General features: G+C 33.6%; 1 long non-coding RNA gene across 1 annotated transcript in view; it reads right to left on the bottom strand.

The window, feature by feature from the left end:
* Window positions 1-17,000, bottom strand: part of LOC310716069 — a 378,359-nt gene that overhangs the window by 6,672 nt on the left and 354,687 nt on the right. The window lies entirely within an intron of this gene.

Here is a 17,000-nt window from a genome sequence, read left to right as displayed (position 1 = left end):
GCAGTTCTGCTTAACACACTCTCTCACTTATCATTCACTTATCTTTCACCATCAGCCACGGCAGCTGATGAAGGTCCTGCTGCTGCAGAAAACGTCTTATATTGACATTTTGCAGCATCTGTCTGAAGGGCCTGTTTTTTTTTTGTTGTTTTTCCGCAATTTCTCTGCTCCTCCCTTGCGTTTCTTCTCCATCACCTTTTGACTATTTTGACAGATACACACTGATGCTGCACGTTCGCACAGAGCCCAAAAGGGGAGTTGTTTATACAGTAGATGTGATTGGGACAGATTAAAGTCAATTTATAACTTTTATAAAGTATAAGTGACACATTATGTATCTATTCTGGCCAAGACAAGAAAGTTCAGACAATGTTTCAAACTTTTATTATTTATTTATTTAATGCTCATAATCCGAACATTTTTAAAATGATTAATCAAGAAGTACATATTTTCCCAATTCCTGATGACAAGGCACAAATCATGACACAATATATTTGAGCAAAACGTGTAATTACTTTTATTTACATATATTGTAGTCTTAGGGATGGCTTGTAAACATTGCTGTTTTTTTGTTGTTGTTGTTTTTTTATTTATTTATTTATTTATTTTATTTTTTTACAAGAGTAAAATAAATAAAATGGATACCTTTATCACAGTATGCAGCTTACGCCATTTAGTTGTAATGTAATGAAAATAAAAGTCACAAAATAATTGTCAAATCACATTATAGAAACACTTCATGCAGAGACGCTATTAATTCCAGTAGTTTGATAACCATTTTAAATAGTGTGTAGTGTTCAGTGCTTTTACTGACACCAAGTGGCCAGAATATAGCACTACAAAACATCTGTTCCATGTATTTGAGAAAGTACAATGGCTTAGATTTGTCTTGCATTTTTTTTTTATGAATTCACTATTCATCTAACTCAGCTGTACTACATTTAATACCTTTAAATGAAAGTCACAAATCAGGTTTACAATGACAAATTCTGCTTTCTTTTTGTTAAGATCTGATTCTGTTCTGATATCAAACTGCAGCCAGTGATTATGAAGTCATAATTCTTTATAATATGGCAGATAGATTATATTTTAAGAAATTAGATACTGGTTCTCTCTACATGCCACCACCTTTTTGGAAAAATAAACTAGGATGATGAAGTGAACTTCCACCTTGTATTTGAAGTAAAGTGCTATATGAAAAGTTGAGGCAGAAACATGCACAATGGTTTTGTTGTTTGTTAATAAACAATGTGAAATCATTTTTATATTTCCATGGTTTTACACTGTGGTGTCATTTTTGTAGGATATATGCATGTGTGTGTGTGTGTGTAAAACTAACTTATTAATAATGCGTTAATGCAAATTCACTTAAACAGCATACATTTTGTTAACAATCAATTAATGCAGTGCACATTTCTGTTTGACCATTTTTTATTAAAGATATAAATAAATACCAATCAATTCTGTGAATTTTTGGAAAGACTTGTCTGGCCTACTTTTAATGAGTTTCATGGTGTTGAGGTATGGAAAAAAAAGCCATGTTGGTTCATTAGGCTTATTGACTGCTTGGGCACGTCAGAAGTGATAGCTCAGTGGGTAAGGTGTTGGTTTACCGATCAACAACACCCCACAAGTTTGTGGGTTCAAGCCCTGCAATTGCAAAATTTCAATTTTAATTTATCTTTTAAATCTAATAGTTTGTCTACTTTGTGACATTAAACTGTAAATCTATTTGTTAATTAAAGAGACCTGTTAAAAAGATTGCTTTATTTCTTTAAATTTTTTGAAAGAATTGTTTGGCCTACTTTTAATGAGTTACATGGTGTTGAAGTATGGAAAAGAATCCATGTTGGTTCATTAGGCTTATTGACTGCTTGTACAACTCAGAAGTGATAGCTCAGTGGTTAAGGTGTTGGTTTGCTCATTGGCAACTGCTCACAAGGTTGTGGGTTCAAGCCCCGCCATCGCAAAAGATCAGTTTAAATTTTTCTTTTGAAATGTAATAGTTTGTCTGCTTTGTGACAGTAAACTATAAATCTATTTGTTATTTAAAAAGACCTGTTGAAAAGATTTTTTTATTTCTTTGAAGTTTTTGAAAGAATTGTTTGGACTTTCATATCAAATTGTTTGAATTTTCATATTAAATTCTTTTAATATAAGTTACATGGTGTTAAAGTATGGAAAAGAAGCCATGTTAGTTCATTAGGCTTATTGACTGCTTGCACAATTCAGAAGTCATAGCTCAGTGGATAAGTTGTTGGTTTACCGATCAGCAACTCCTCGCAATGTCATGGGTTCAAACCCAGCCGTGTAAAAGATCAATTTTAATTTATCTTTTTAAATCTAATAGTTTGTCTACATTGTGATATTAAACTGTAAATCTATTTGTTTCTTAAAAAAACCTGTTGAAAATATTGCTTTATTTCTTTGAATTTTTTGAAAGAATTGTTTGGCCTACTTTTAATATGAGTTACATTGTGTTGAAGTATGGAAAAGAAGCCATATTGGTTCATAAGGCTTATTGACTGGTTGCACAAGTCAGAAGTAATAGCTCAGTGGGTAAGATGTTGGTTTGCCGATCAGCAGCTCCCCACAAGGTTGTGAGTTCAAGCCCCACCATTGCAAACAGTCAATTTTAATTTATCTTTTTAAATCTAATAGTTTGTCTACATTGTGATATTAAACTGTAAATCTATTTGTTTCTTAAAGAGACCTGTTGAAAATATTGCTTTATTTCTTTAAATTTTTTTAAAGAATTGTTTGGCCTACTTTTAATATGAGTTACATTGTGTTGAAGTATGGAAAGAAGCCATATTGGTTCATAAGGCTTATTGACTGCTTGCAAAAGTCAGAAGTCATAGCTCAGTTGGATAAGTTGTTGGTTTACCGATCAGCAACTCCCCGCAATGTCATGGGTTCAAACCCCACCATTGCAAAAAATTAGTTTAAATTTTTCCTTTGAAATCTAATAGTTTGTCTGCTTTGTGACAGTAAACTATAAATCTATTTGTTAATTCGAAAGACCTGTTGAAAAGATTGCTTTATTTCTTTTAATTTTTGGAAAGACTTGTTTGGCCTACTTTTAATGAGTTACATGGTGTTAAAGTATGGAAAAGAAGCCATATTGGTATATTAGGGTTATTGACTGCTTGCACAAGTCAGAAGTCATAGCTCAGTGGGTAAGGTGCTGGTTTACCAATCAGCAGCTCCCCACAAGGTTCTGGGTTCAAGCAACACCATTGCAAAGTTTCAATTTTTATTTATCTTTTTAAATCTAATAGTTTGTCTACTTTGTGACATTAAACTGTAAATCTATTTGTTAATTATAGAGACCTGTTGAAAAGATTGATTCATTTCTTTGAAGTTTTTGAAAGAATTGTTTGAATTTTCATATTAAATTGTTTGAATTTTCATAATAAATTGTTTGAATTTTCATATTAAATTCTTTTAATATGAGTTACATGGTGTTAAAGTAAGGAAAAGAAGCCATATTGGTTCATAAGGCTTATTGACTGCTTGTAAATGTCAGAAGTAATAGCTCAGTGCTTAAGGTGGTGGTTTACTGATGGGCAACTCCCCACAAGGTTGTGGGTTCAAGCCCCACCATTGCAAACAGTCAATTTTAATTTATCTTTTTAAATCTAATAGTTTGTCTACTTTGTGATATTAAACCATAAATCTATTTGTTTCTTAAAGAGACCTGTTGAAAATATTGCTTTATTTCTTTGAATTTTTTTGAAAGAATTGTTTGGCCTACTTTTAATATGAGTTACATTGTGTTGAAGTATGAAAAAGAAGCCATATTGGTTCATAAGGCTTATTGACTGCTTGCACAAGTCAGAAGTAATAGCTCAGTGGGTTAGATGTTGGTTTACCGATCAGCAGCCATGTTCGTTCATAAGGCTTATTGACTGCTTGCACAAGTCAGAAGTAATATCTCAGTGGGTAAGGTGTTGGTTTACCGATCAACAGCTCCCCACAATGTCATGGGTTCAAGCCCACCATTGCAGACGGTCAAACCAAGCAAGGGTGGGGCTTGAACCCACAACAGATGATAGATTATAGATATAGAAATAGATTTACGGTTTAATATCACAAAGTCTCCTTAATAACAGGTCTCTTTAATTAACAAATAGATTTACAGTTTAATGTCACAAAGTAAACAAACTATTAGATTTAAAAGATAAATTAAAATTGAAACTTTGCAATGGTGGGGCTTGAACCCACAACCTTGTGGGGAGCTGCTGCACAGTAAACCAACACCTTACCCACTGAGCTATTACTTCTGACTTGTGCAAGCAGTCAATAAGCCTTATGAACCAATATGGCTTCTTTTCCATACTTCAACACAATGTAACTCATATTAAAAGTAGGCCAAACAATTCTTTCAAAAAATTCAAAAAAATAAAGCAATATTTTCAACAGGTCTCTTTAAGAAACAAATAGATTCACGGTTTAATATCACAAAGTAGACAAACTATTAGATTCAAAAAGATAAATTAAAATTGACTGTTTGCAATGGTGGGGCTTGAACCCATGACATTGTGGGGAGCTGCTGATCGATAAACCAACACCTCACCCACTAAGCTATTACTTCTGACTTGTGCAAGCAGTCAATAAGCCTTATGAACGAATATGGCTGCTGATCGGTAAACCAACATCTTACCCACTGAGCTATTACTTCTGACTTGTGCAAGCAGTCAATAAGCCTTATGAACCAATAACCAATTTATCTTTTTAAATCTAATAGTTTGTCTACATTGTGATATTAAACTGTAAATCTATTTGTCTCTTATAGATACTTGTTGAAAATATTGCTTTATTTCTTTGAATTTTTCGAAAGAATTGTTTGGCCTACTTTTAATATGAGTTACATTGTGTTGAAGTATGGAAAAGAAGCCATATTGGGTTATAAAACTTATTGACTGCTTACACAAGTCAGAAATAATAGCTCAGTGGGTAAGGTGTTGGTTTACCGATCAGCAGCTCCCCACAAGGTTGGTGGTTCAAGCCCCACCCTTGCAAACAGTCCATTTTAATTTATCTTTTTGAATCTAATAGTTTGTCTACATTGTGATATTAAACCATAAATCTACTTGTTTCTTAAAAAGACCTGTTGAAAATATTGCTTTATTTCTTTGAATTTTTTGAAAGAATTGTTTGGCCTACTTTTAGAATGAGTTACATTGTGTTGAAGTTTGGAAAAGAAGCCATATTGGTTCATAAGGCTTATTGACTGCTTACACAAGTCAGAAATAATAGCTCAGTGGGTAAGGTGTTGGTTTACCAATTAACAGCTCCCCACAAGGTTGTGGGTTCAAGCCCCACCCTTGCAAACAGTAAATTTTAATTTATCTTTTTGAATCTAATAGTTTGTCTACATTGTAATAATAAACCATAAATCTACTTGTTTCTTAAAGAGACCTGTTGAAAATATTGCTTTATTTCTTTGAATTTTTCGAAATAATTGTTTGGCCTACTTCTAATGAGTTACATTGTGTTGAAGTATGGAAAGGAAGCCATATTGGTTCATAAGGCTTATTGACTGCTTGCACAAGTCAGAAATAATAGCTCAGTGGGTAAGGTGTTGGTTTACCGATCAGCAGCTTCCCACAAGGTTGTGGGTTTAAGCCCCACCCTTGCAGACAGTCAATTTTAATTTATCTTTTTAAATAAAATAGTTTGTCTACATTGTGATATTAAACTGTAAATCTATTTGTTTTTTAAAGAGACCTGTTGAAAATATTGCTTTATTTCTTTGAATTTTTTGAAAGAATTGTTTGGCCTACTTTTAATATGAGTTACATTGTGTTGAAGTATGGAAAAGAAGCCATATTGGTTCATAAGGCTTATTGACTGCTTACACAAGTCAGAAATAATAGCTCAGTGGGTAAGGTGTTGGTTTACCGATCAGCAGCTCCCCACAAGGTTGTGGGTTCAAGCCCCACCCTTGCAAACAGTAAATTTTAATTTATCTTTTTAACTCTAATAGTTTGTCTACATTCTGATATTAAACCATAAATCTACTTGTTTTTTAAAGAGACCTGTTGAAAATATTGCTTTATTTCTTTGATTTTTTTGAAGTAATTGTTTGGCCTACTTTTAATGAGTTACATTGTGTTGAAGTATGGAAAAGAAGACAAATTGGTTCATAAGGCTTATTGACTGCTTGCACAAGTCAGAAATAATAGCTCAGTGGGTAAGGTGTTGGTTTACCGATCAGCAGCTCCCCATAAGGTTGTGGGTTCAAGCCCCACCCTTGCAGATTATCAATTTTAATTTATCTTTTTAAATAAAATAGTTTGTTTACATTGTGATATTAAACTGTAAATCTATTTGTCTCTTATAGATACTTGTTGAAAATATTGCTTTATTTCTTTGAATTTTTCGAAAGAATTGTTTGGCCTACTTTTAATATGAGTTACATTGTGTTGAAGTATGGAAAAGAAGCCATATTGGTTCATAAGGCTTATTGACTGCTTTGATAAGTCAGAAATAATAGCTCAGTGGGTAAGGTGTTGGTTTACCGATCAGCAGCTCCCCACAAGGTTGTGGGTTCAAGCCCCACCCTTGCAAACAGTAAATTTTAATTTATCTTTTTAACTCTAATAGTTTGTCTACATTCTGATATTGAACCATAAATCTACTTGTTTTTTAAAGAGACCTGTTGAAAATATTGCTTTATTTCTTTGATTTTTTTGAAGTAATTGTTGGCCTACTTTTGTCCCCTAGTGGTTAAGATGCGGCTCTCTCACCGCTGCGACGCCGGTTCGATCCCCGGTCAGGGAACCATCCCCAGCCACTCTTAGTGCTGGTCCCAAGCCCGGATAAATTGGGAAGGGTTGCGTTAGGAAGGGCATCCAGCGTAAAACATGTGCCAAATCAAACGTGCGGAGGATCCGCTGTGGCGACCCCTAACGGGAGAAGCCGAAAGAAAGTTTGTTTTTTTTTGTTTGTTTGGCCTACTTTTAATGAGTTACATTGTGTTGAAGTATGGAAATGAAGACAAATTGGTTCATAAGGCTTATTGACTGCTTGCACAAGTCAGAAGTCTTAGCTCAGTGTATAAGTTGTTGGTTTACCGATCAACAACTCCCTTCAATGTCATGGGTTTAAACCCAGCCTCGTAAAAGATTAATTTTAATTTATCTTTTTAAATTTAATAGTTTGTCTACATTGTGATATTAAACTGTAAATCTATTTGTTTCTTAAAGAGACCTGTTGAAGATATTGCTTTATTTCTTTGAATTTTTTGAAAGAATTGTTTGGCCTACTTTTAATATGAGTTACATTGTGTTGAAGTACGGAAAAGAAGCCATATTGGTTCATAAGGCTTATTGACTGCTTACACAAGTCAGAAATAATAGCTCAGTGGGTAAAGTGTTGGTTTACCGATCAACAGCTCCCCATAAGGTTGTGGGTTCAAGCCCCACCCTTGCAAACAGTGAATTTTAATTTATCTTTTTAACTCTAATAGTTTGTCTACATTCTGATATTAAACCATAAATCTACTTGTTTTTTAAAGAGACCTGTTGAAAATATTGCTTTATTTCTTTGATTTTTTTTAAGTAATTGTTTGGCCTACTTTTAATGAGTTACATTGTGTTGAAGTATGGAAAAGAAGACAAATTGGTTCATAAGGCTTATTGACTGCTTGCGCAAGTCAGAAATAATAGTTCAGTGGGTAAGGTGTTGGTTTACTGATCAGCAGCTCCCCACAAGGTTGTGGGTTCAAGCCCCACCCTTGCAGACGGTCAATTTTAATTTATCTTTTTAAATAAAATAGTTTGTCTACATTGTGATATTAAACTGTAAATCTATTTGTTTCTTAAAGAGACCTGTTGAAAATATTGCTTTATTTCTTTGAATTTTTTGAAAGAATTGTTTGGCCTACTTTTAATATGAGTTACATTGTGTTGAAGTATGGAAAAGAAGCCATATTGGTTCATAAGGCTTATTGACTGCTTACACAAGTCAGAAAAAATAGCACAGTGGGTAAGGTGTTGGTTTACCGATCAACAGCTCCTCACAAGGTTGTGGGTTCAAGCCCCACCCTTGCAGATTATCAATTTTAATTTATCTTTTTAAATAAAATAGTTTGTTTACATTGTGATATTAAACTGTAAATCTATTTGTCTCTTATAGATACTTGTTGAAAATATTGCTTGATTTCTTTGAATTTTTCGAAATAATTGTTTGGCCTACTTTTAATGAGTTACATTGTGTTGAAGTATGGAAAAGAAGCCATATTGGTTCATAAGGCTTATTGACTGCTTGCACAAGTCAGAAATAATAGCTCAGTGGGTAAGGTGTTGGTTTACCGATCAGCAGCTCCCCACAAGGTTGTGGGTTCAAGCCCCACCCTTGCAGACGGTCAATTTTAATTTATCTTTTTAAATAAAATAGTTTGTCTACATTGTGATATTAAACTGTAAATCTATTTGTTTCTTAAAGATACCTGTTGAAAATATTGCTTTATTTCTTTGAATTTTTTGAAAGAATTGTTTGGCCTACTTTTAATATGAGTTACATTGTGTTGAAGTATGGAAAAGAAGCCATATTGGTTCATAAGGCTTATTGACTGCTTACACAAGTCAGAAATAATAGCTCAGTGGGTAAGGTGTTGGTTTACCGATCAGCAGCTCCCCACAAGGTTGTGGGTTCAAGCCCCACCCTTGCAAACAGTAAATTTTAATTTATCTTTTTAACTCTAATAGTTTGTCTACATTCTGATATTAAACCATAAATCTACTTGTTTTTTAAAGAGACCTGTTGAAAATATTGCTTTATTTCTTTGATTTTTTTGAAGTAATTGTTTGGCCTACTTTTAATGAGTTACATTGTGTTGAAGTATGGAAAAGAAGACAAATTGGTTCATAAGGCTTATTGACTGCTTGCACAAGTCAGAAATAATAGCTCAGTGGGTAAGGTGTTGGTTTACCGATCAACAGCTCCCCACAAGGTTGTGGGTTCAAGCCCCACCCTTGCAGATTATCAATTTTAATTTATCTTTTTAAATAAAATAGTTTGTTTACATTGTGATATTAAACTGTAAATCTATTTGTCTCTTATAGATACTTGTTGAAAATATTGCTTTATTTCTTTGAATTTTTCGAAAGAATTGTTTGGCCTACTTTTAATATGAGTTACATTGTGTTGAAGTATGGAAAAGAAGCCATATTGGTTCATAAGGCTTATTGACTGCTTTCCCAAGTCAGAAATAATAGCTCAGTGGGTAAGGTGTTGGTTTACCGATCAGCAGCTCCCCACAAGGTTGTGGGTTCAAGCCCCACCCTTGCAAACAGTAAATTTTAATTTATCTTTTTAACTCTAATAGTTTGTCTACATTCTGATATTGAACCATAAATCTACTTGTTTTTTAAAGAGACCTGTTAAAAAAATATTGCTTTATTTCTTTGATTTTTTTGAAGTAATTGTTGGCCTACTTTTTTCCCCTAGTGGTTAAGATGCGGCGCTCTCACCGCTGCGACCCCGGTTCGATCCCCGGTCAGGGAACCATCCCCAGCCACTCTTAGTGCTGGTCCCAAGCCCGGATAAATTGGGGAGGGTTGCGTTAGAAAGGGCATCCAGCGTAAAACATGTGCCAAATCAAACGTGCGGAGGATCCGCTGTGGCGACCCCTAACGGGAGAAGCCGAAAGAAAGTTTGTTTTTTTTTGTTTGTTTGGCCTACTTTTAATGAGTTACATTGTGTTGAAGTATGGAAATGAAGACAAATTGGTTCATAAGGCTTATTGACTGCTTGCACAATTCAGAAATTATAGCTCAGTGGGTAAGGTGTTGGTTTACCGATCAGCAGCTCCCCACAAGTTTCTGGGTTCAAGCCCCACCCTTGTAGAAGGTCAATTTTAATTTATCTTTTTAAATAAAATAGTTTGTCTACATTGTGATATTAAACTGTAAATCTATTTGTTTACTAAAGAGACCTGTTGAAAATATTGCTTAATTTCTTTGAATTTTTTGAAAGAATTGTTTGGCCTACTTTTAATATGAGTAACATTGTGTTGAAGTATGGGAAAGAAGCCATATTGGTTCATAAGGCTTTTTGACTGCTTGCACAAGTCAGAAGTCATAGCTCAGTGGATAAGTTGTTGGTTTACAGATCAGCAACTCCCCACAAGGTTGGGGGTTCAAGCCCCACCCTTGCAAACAGTCCATTTTAATTTATCTTTTTGAATCTAATAATTTGTCTACATTGTGATATTAAACCATAAATCTACTTGTTTCTTAAAAAGACCTGTTAAAAATATTGCTTTATTTCTTTAAATTTTTTGAAATAATTGTTTGGCCTACTTTTAATATGAGTTACATTGTGTTGAAGTATGGAAAAGAAGCCATATTGGTTCATAAGGCTTATTGACTGCTTGCACAAGTCAGAAATAATAGCTCAGTGGGTAAGGTGTTGGTTTACCGATCAGCAACTCCCTTCAATGTCATGGGTTCAAACCCAGCCTCGTAAAAGATCAATTTTAATATATCTTTTTAAATCTAATAGTTTGTCTACATTGTGATATTAAACCATAAATCTATTTGTTTACTAAAGAGACCTGTTAAAAATATTGCTTTATTTCTTTGAATTTTTTGAAATAATTGTTTGGCCTACTTTTAATGAGTTACATTGTGTTGAAGTATGGAAAAGAAGCCATATTGGTTCATAAGGCTTATTGACTGCTTACACAAGTCAGAAATAATAGCTCAGTGGGTAAGGTGTTAGTTTAACGATCAGCAGCTCCCCACAAGGTTGTGGGTTCAAGCCCCACCCTTGCAAACAGTAAATTTTAATTTATCTTTTTGAATCTAATAGTTTGTCTACATTCTGATATTAAACCATAAATCTACATGTTTTTTAAAGAGACCTGTTGAAAATATTGCTTTATTTCTTTGAATTTTTTGAAAGAATTGTTTGGCCTACTTTTAATATGAGTTACATTGTGTTGAAGTATGGGAAAGAAGCCATATTGGTTCATAAGGCTTATTGACTGCTTGCACAAGTCAGAAGTCATAGCTCAGTGGATAAGTTGTTGGTTTACCGATCAGCAACTCCCCACAAGGTTGGGGGTTCAAGCCCCACCCTTGCAAACAGTCCATTTTAATTTATCTTTTTAAATCTAATAGTTTGTCTACATTGTGATATTAAACTGTAAATCTATTTGTTTCTTAGAGAGACCTGTTGAAAATATTGCTTTATTTCTTTGAATTTTTTTAAAGAATTGTTTGGCCTACTTTTAATATGAGTTACATTGTGTTGAAGTATGGAAAAGAAGCCATATTGGTTCATAAGGTTTATTGACTGCTTGCACAAATCAGAAATAATAGCTCAGTGTGTAAGGTGTTGGTTTACCGATCAGCAACTCCCCTCAATGTCATGGGTTCAAATCCAGCCTCGTAAAAGATAAATTTTAATTTATCTTTTTAAATCTAATAGTTTGTCTACATTGTGATATTAAACTGTAAATCTATTTGTTTACTAAAGAGACCTGTTAAAAATATTGCTTTATTTCTTTGAATTTTTTGAAAGAATTGTTTGGCCTACTTTTAATATGAGTAACATTGTGTTGAATTATGGGAAAGAAGCCATATTGGTTCATAAGGCTGATTGACTGCTTGCACAAGTCAGAAATAATAGATCAGTGGGTAGGGTGTTGGTTTACCGATCAGCAGCTCCCCACAAGGTTGTGGGTTTAAGCCCCACCCTTGCAGACGGTCAATTTTAATTTATCTTTTTAATTAAAATAGTTTGTCTACATTGTGATATTACACTGTAAATCTATTTGTTTCTTAGAGAGACCTGTTGAAAATATTGCTTTATTCTTTGAATTTTTTGAAAGAATTGTTTGGCCTACTTTTAATATGAGTAACATTGTGTTGAAGTATGGGAAAGAAGCCATATTGGTTCATAAGGCTTTTTGACTGCTTGCACAAGTCAGAAGTCATAGCTCAGTGGATAAGTTGTTGGTTTACAGATCAGCAACTCCCCACAAGGTTGGGGGTTCAAGCCCCACCCTTGCAAACAGTCCATTTTAATTTATCTTTTTGAATCTAATAATTTGTCTACATTGTGATATTAAACCATAAATCTACTTGTTTCTTAAAAAGACCTGTTAAAAATATTGCTTTATTTCTTTAAATTTTTTGAAATAATTGTTTGGCCTACTTTTAATATGAGTTACATTGTGTTGAAGTATGGAAAAGAAGCCATATTGGTTCATAAGGCTTATTGACTGCTTGCACAAGTCAGAAATAATAGCTCAGTGGGTAAGGTGTTGGTTTACCGATCAGCAACTCCCTTCAATGTCATGGGTTCAAACCCAGCCTCGTAAAAGATCAATTTTAATATATCTTTTTAAATCTAATAGTTTGTCTACATTGTGATATTAAACCATAAATCTATTTGTTTACTAAAGAGACCTGTTAAAAATATTGCTTTATTTCTTTGAATTTTTTGAAATAATTGTTTGGCCTACTTTTAATGAGTTACATTGTGTTGAAGTATGGAAAAGAAGCCATATTGGTTCATAAGGCTTATTGACTGCTTACACAAGTCAGAAATAATAGCTCAGTGGGTAAGGTGTTGGTTTACCGATCAGCAGCTCCCCACAAGGTTGTGGGTTCAAGCCCCACCCTTGCAAACAGTAAATTTTAATTTATCTTTTTGAATCTAATAGTTTGTCTACATTCTGATATTAAACCATAAATCTACATGTTTTTTAAAGAGACCTGTTGAAAATATTGCTTTATTTCTTTGAATTTTTTGAAAGAATTGTTTGGCCTACTTTTAATATGAGTTACATTGTGTTGAAGTATGGGAAAGAAGCCATATTGGTTCATAAGGCTTATTGACTGCTTGCACAAGTCAGAAGTCATAGCTCAGTGGATAAGTTGTTGGTTTACCGATCAGCAACTCCCCACAAGGTTGGGGGTTCAAGCCCCACCCTTGCAAACAGTCCATTTTAATTTATCTTTTTAAATCTAATAGTTTGTCTACATTGTGATATTAAACTGTAAATCTATTTGTTTCTTAGAGAGACCTGTTGAAAATATTGCTTTATTTCTTTGAATTTTTTTAAAGAATTGTTTGGCCTACTTTTAATATGAGTTACATTGTGTTGAAGTATGGAAAAGAAGCCATATTGGTTCATAAGGTTTATTGACTGCTTGCACAAATCAGAAATAATAGCTCAGTGGGTAAGGTGTTGGTTTACCGATCAGCAACTCCCCTCAATGTCATGGGTTCAAATCCAGCCTCGTAAAAGATAAATTTTAATTTATCTTTTTAAATCTAATAGTTTGTCTACATTGTGATATTAAACTGTAAATCTATTTGTTTACTAAAGAGACCTGTTAAAAATATTGCTTTATTTCTTTGAATTTTTTGAAAGAATTGTTTGGCCTACTTTTAATATGAGTAACATTGTGTTGAATTATGGGAAAGAAGCCATATTGGTTCATAAGGCTGATTGACTGCTTGCACAAGTCAGAAATAATAGATCAGTGGGTAGGGTGTTGGTTTACCGATCAGCAGCTCCCCACAAGGTTGTGGGTTTAAGCCCCACCCTTGCAGACGGTCAATTTTAATTTATCTTTTTAATTAAAATAGTTTGTCTACATTGTGATATTACACTGTAAATCTATTTGTTTCTTAGAGAGACCTGTTGAAAATATTGCTTTATTCTTTGAATTTTTTGAAAGAATTGTTTGGCCTACTTTTAATATGAGTAACATTGTGTTGAAGTATGGGAAAGAAGCCATATTGGTTCATAAGGCTTTTTGACTGCTTGCACAAGTCAGAAGTCATAGCTCAGTGGATAAGTTGTTGGTTTACAGATCAGCAACTCCCCACAAGGTTGGGGGTTCAAGCCCCACCCTTGCAAACAGTCCATTTTAATTTATCTTTTTGAATCTAATAATTTGTCTACATTGTGATATTAAACCATAAATCTACTTGTTTCTTAAAAAGACCTGTTAAAAATATTGCTTTATTTCTTTAAATTTTTTGAAATAATTGTTTGGCCTACTTTTAATATGAGTTACATTGTGTTGAAGTATGGATCAGAAGCCATATTGGTTCATAAGGCTTATTGACTGCTTGCACAAGTCAGAAATAATAGCTCAGTGGGTAAGGTGTTGGTTTACCGATCAGCAACTCCCTTCAATGTCATGGGTTCAAACCCAGCCTCGTAAAAGATCAATTTTAATATATCTTTTTAAATCTAATAGTTTGTCTACATTGTGATATTAAACCATAAATCTATTTGTTTACTAAAGAGACCTGTTAAAAATATTGCTTTATTTCTTTGAATTTTTTGAAATAATTGTTTGGCCTACTTTTAATGAGTTACATTGTGTTGAAGTATGGAAAAGAAGCCATATTGGTTCATAAGGCTTATTGACTGCTTACACAAGTCAGAAATAATAGCTCAGTGGGTAAGGTGTTGGTTTACCGATCAGCAGCTCCCCACAAGGTTGTGGGTTCAAGCCCCACCCTTGCAAACAGTAAATTTTAATTTATCTTTTTGAATCTAATAGTTTGTCTACATTCTGATATTAAACCATAAATCTACATGTTTTTTAAAGAGACCTGTTGAAAATATTGCTTTATTTCTTTGAATTTTTTGAAAGAATTGTTTGGCCTACTTTTAATATGAGTTACATTGTGTTGAAGTATGGGAAAGAAGCCATATTGGTTCATAAGGCTTATTGACTGCTTGCACAAGTCAGAAGTCATAGCTCAGTGGATAAGTTGTTGGTTTACCGATCAGCAACTCCCCACAAGGTTGGGGGTTCAAGCCCCACCCTTGCAAACAGTCCATTTTAATTTATCTTTTTAAATCTAATAGTTTGTCTACATTGTGATATTAAACTGTAAATCTATTTGTTTCTTAGAGAGACCTGTTGAAAATATTGCTTTATTTCTTTGAATTTTTTTAAAGAATTGTTTGGCCTACTTTTAATATGAGTTACATTGTGTTGAAGTATGGAAAAGAAGCCATATTGGTTCATAAGGTTTATTGACTGCTTGCACAAATCAGAAATAATAGCTCAGTGGGTAAGGTGTTGGTTTACCGATCAGCAACTCCCCTCAATGTCATGGGTTCAAATCCAGCCTCGTAAAAGATAAATTTTAATTTATCTTTTTAAATCTAATAGTTTGTCTACATTGTGATATTAAACTGTAAATCTATTTGTTTACTAAAGAGACCTGTTAAAAATATTGCTTTATTTCTTTGAATTTTTTGAAAGAATTGTTTGGCCTACTTTTAATATGAGTAACATTGTGTTGAATTATGGGAAAGAAGCCATATTGGTTCATAAGGCTGATTGACTGCTTGCACAAGTCAGAAATAATAGATCAGTGGGTAGGGTGTTGGTTTACCGATCAGCAGCTCCCCACAAGGTTGTGGGTTTAAGCCCCACCCTTGCAGACGGTCAATTTTAATTTATCTTTTTAATTAAAATAGTTTGTCTACATTGTGATATTACACTGTAAATCTATTTGTTTCTTAGAGAGACCTGTTGAAAATATTGCTTTATTCTTTGAATTTTTTGAAAGAATTGTTTGGCCTACTTTTAATATGAGTTACATTGTGTTGAAGTATGGAAAAGAAGCCATATTGGTTCATAAGGCTTTTTGACTGCTTGCACAAGTCAGAAGTCATAGCTCAGTGGATAAGTTGTTGGTTTACAGATCAGCAACTCCCCACAAGGTTGGGGGTTCAAGCCCCACCCTTGCAAACAGTCCATTTTAATTTATCTTTTTGAATCTAATAATTTGTCTACATTGTGATATTAAACCATAAATCTACTTGTTTCTTAAAAAGACCTGTTAAAAATATTGCTTTATTTCTTTAAATTTTTTGAAATAATTGTTTGGCCTACTTTTAATATGAGTTACATTGTGTTGAAGTATGGAAAAGAAGCCATATTGGTTCATAAGGCTTATTGACTGCTTGCACAAGTCAGAAATAATAGCTCAGTGGGTAAGGTGTTGGTTTACCGATCAGCAACTCCCTTCAATGTCATGGGTTCAAACCCAGCCTCGTAAAAGATCAATTTTAATATATCTTTTTAAATCTAATAGTTTGTCTACATTGTGATATTAAACCATAAATCTATTTGTTTACTAAAGAGACCTGTTAAAAATATTGCTTTATTTCTTTGAATTTTTTGAAATAATTGTTTGGCCTACTTTTAATGAGTTACATTGTGTTGAAGTATGGAAAAGAAGCCATATTGGTTCATAAGGCTTATTGACTGCTTACACAAGTCAGAAATAATAGCTCAGTGGGTAAGGTGTTGGTTTACCGATCAGCAGCTCCCCACAAGGTTGTGGGTTCAAGCCCCACCCTTGCAAACAGTAAATTTTAATTTATCTTTTTGAATCTAATAGTTTGTCTACATTCTGATATTAAACCATAAATCTACATGTTTTTTAAAGAGACCTGTTGAAAATATTGCTTTATTTCTTTGAATTTTTTGAAAGAATTGTTTGGCCTACTTTTAATATGAGTTACATTGTGTTGAAGTATGGGAAAGAAGCCATATTGGTTCATAAGGCTTATTGACTGCTTGCACAAGTCAGAAGTCATAGCTCAGTGGATAAGTTGTTGGTTTACCGATCAGCAACTCCCCACAAGGTTGGGGGTTCAAGCCCCACCCTTGCAAACAGTCCATTTTAATTTATCTTTTTAAATCTAATAGTTTGTCTACATTGTGATATTAAACTGTAAATCTATTTGTTTCTTAGAGAGACCTGTTGAAAATATTGCTTTATTTCTTTGAATTTTTTTAAAGAATTGTTTGGCCTACTTTTAATATGAGTTACATTGTGTTGAAGTATGGAAAAGAAGCCATATTGGTTCATAAGGTTTATTGACTGCTTGCACAAATCAGAAATAATAGCTCAGTGGGTAAGGTGTTGGTTTACCGATCAGCAACTCCCCTCAATGTCATGGGTTCAAATCCAGCCTCGTAAAAGATAAA

The sequence above is a fragment of the Silurus aristotelis genome (assembly GCF_946808225.1).
Source record: "Silurus aristotelis genome assembly, chromosome: 20".
Taxonomy (NCBI): domain Eukaryota; kingdom Metazoa; phylum Chordata; class Actinopteri; order Siluriformes; family Siluridae; genus Silurus; species Silurus aristotelis.
This window is presented reverse-complemented; position numbering and strand designations above follow the sequence as displayed.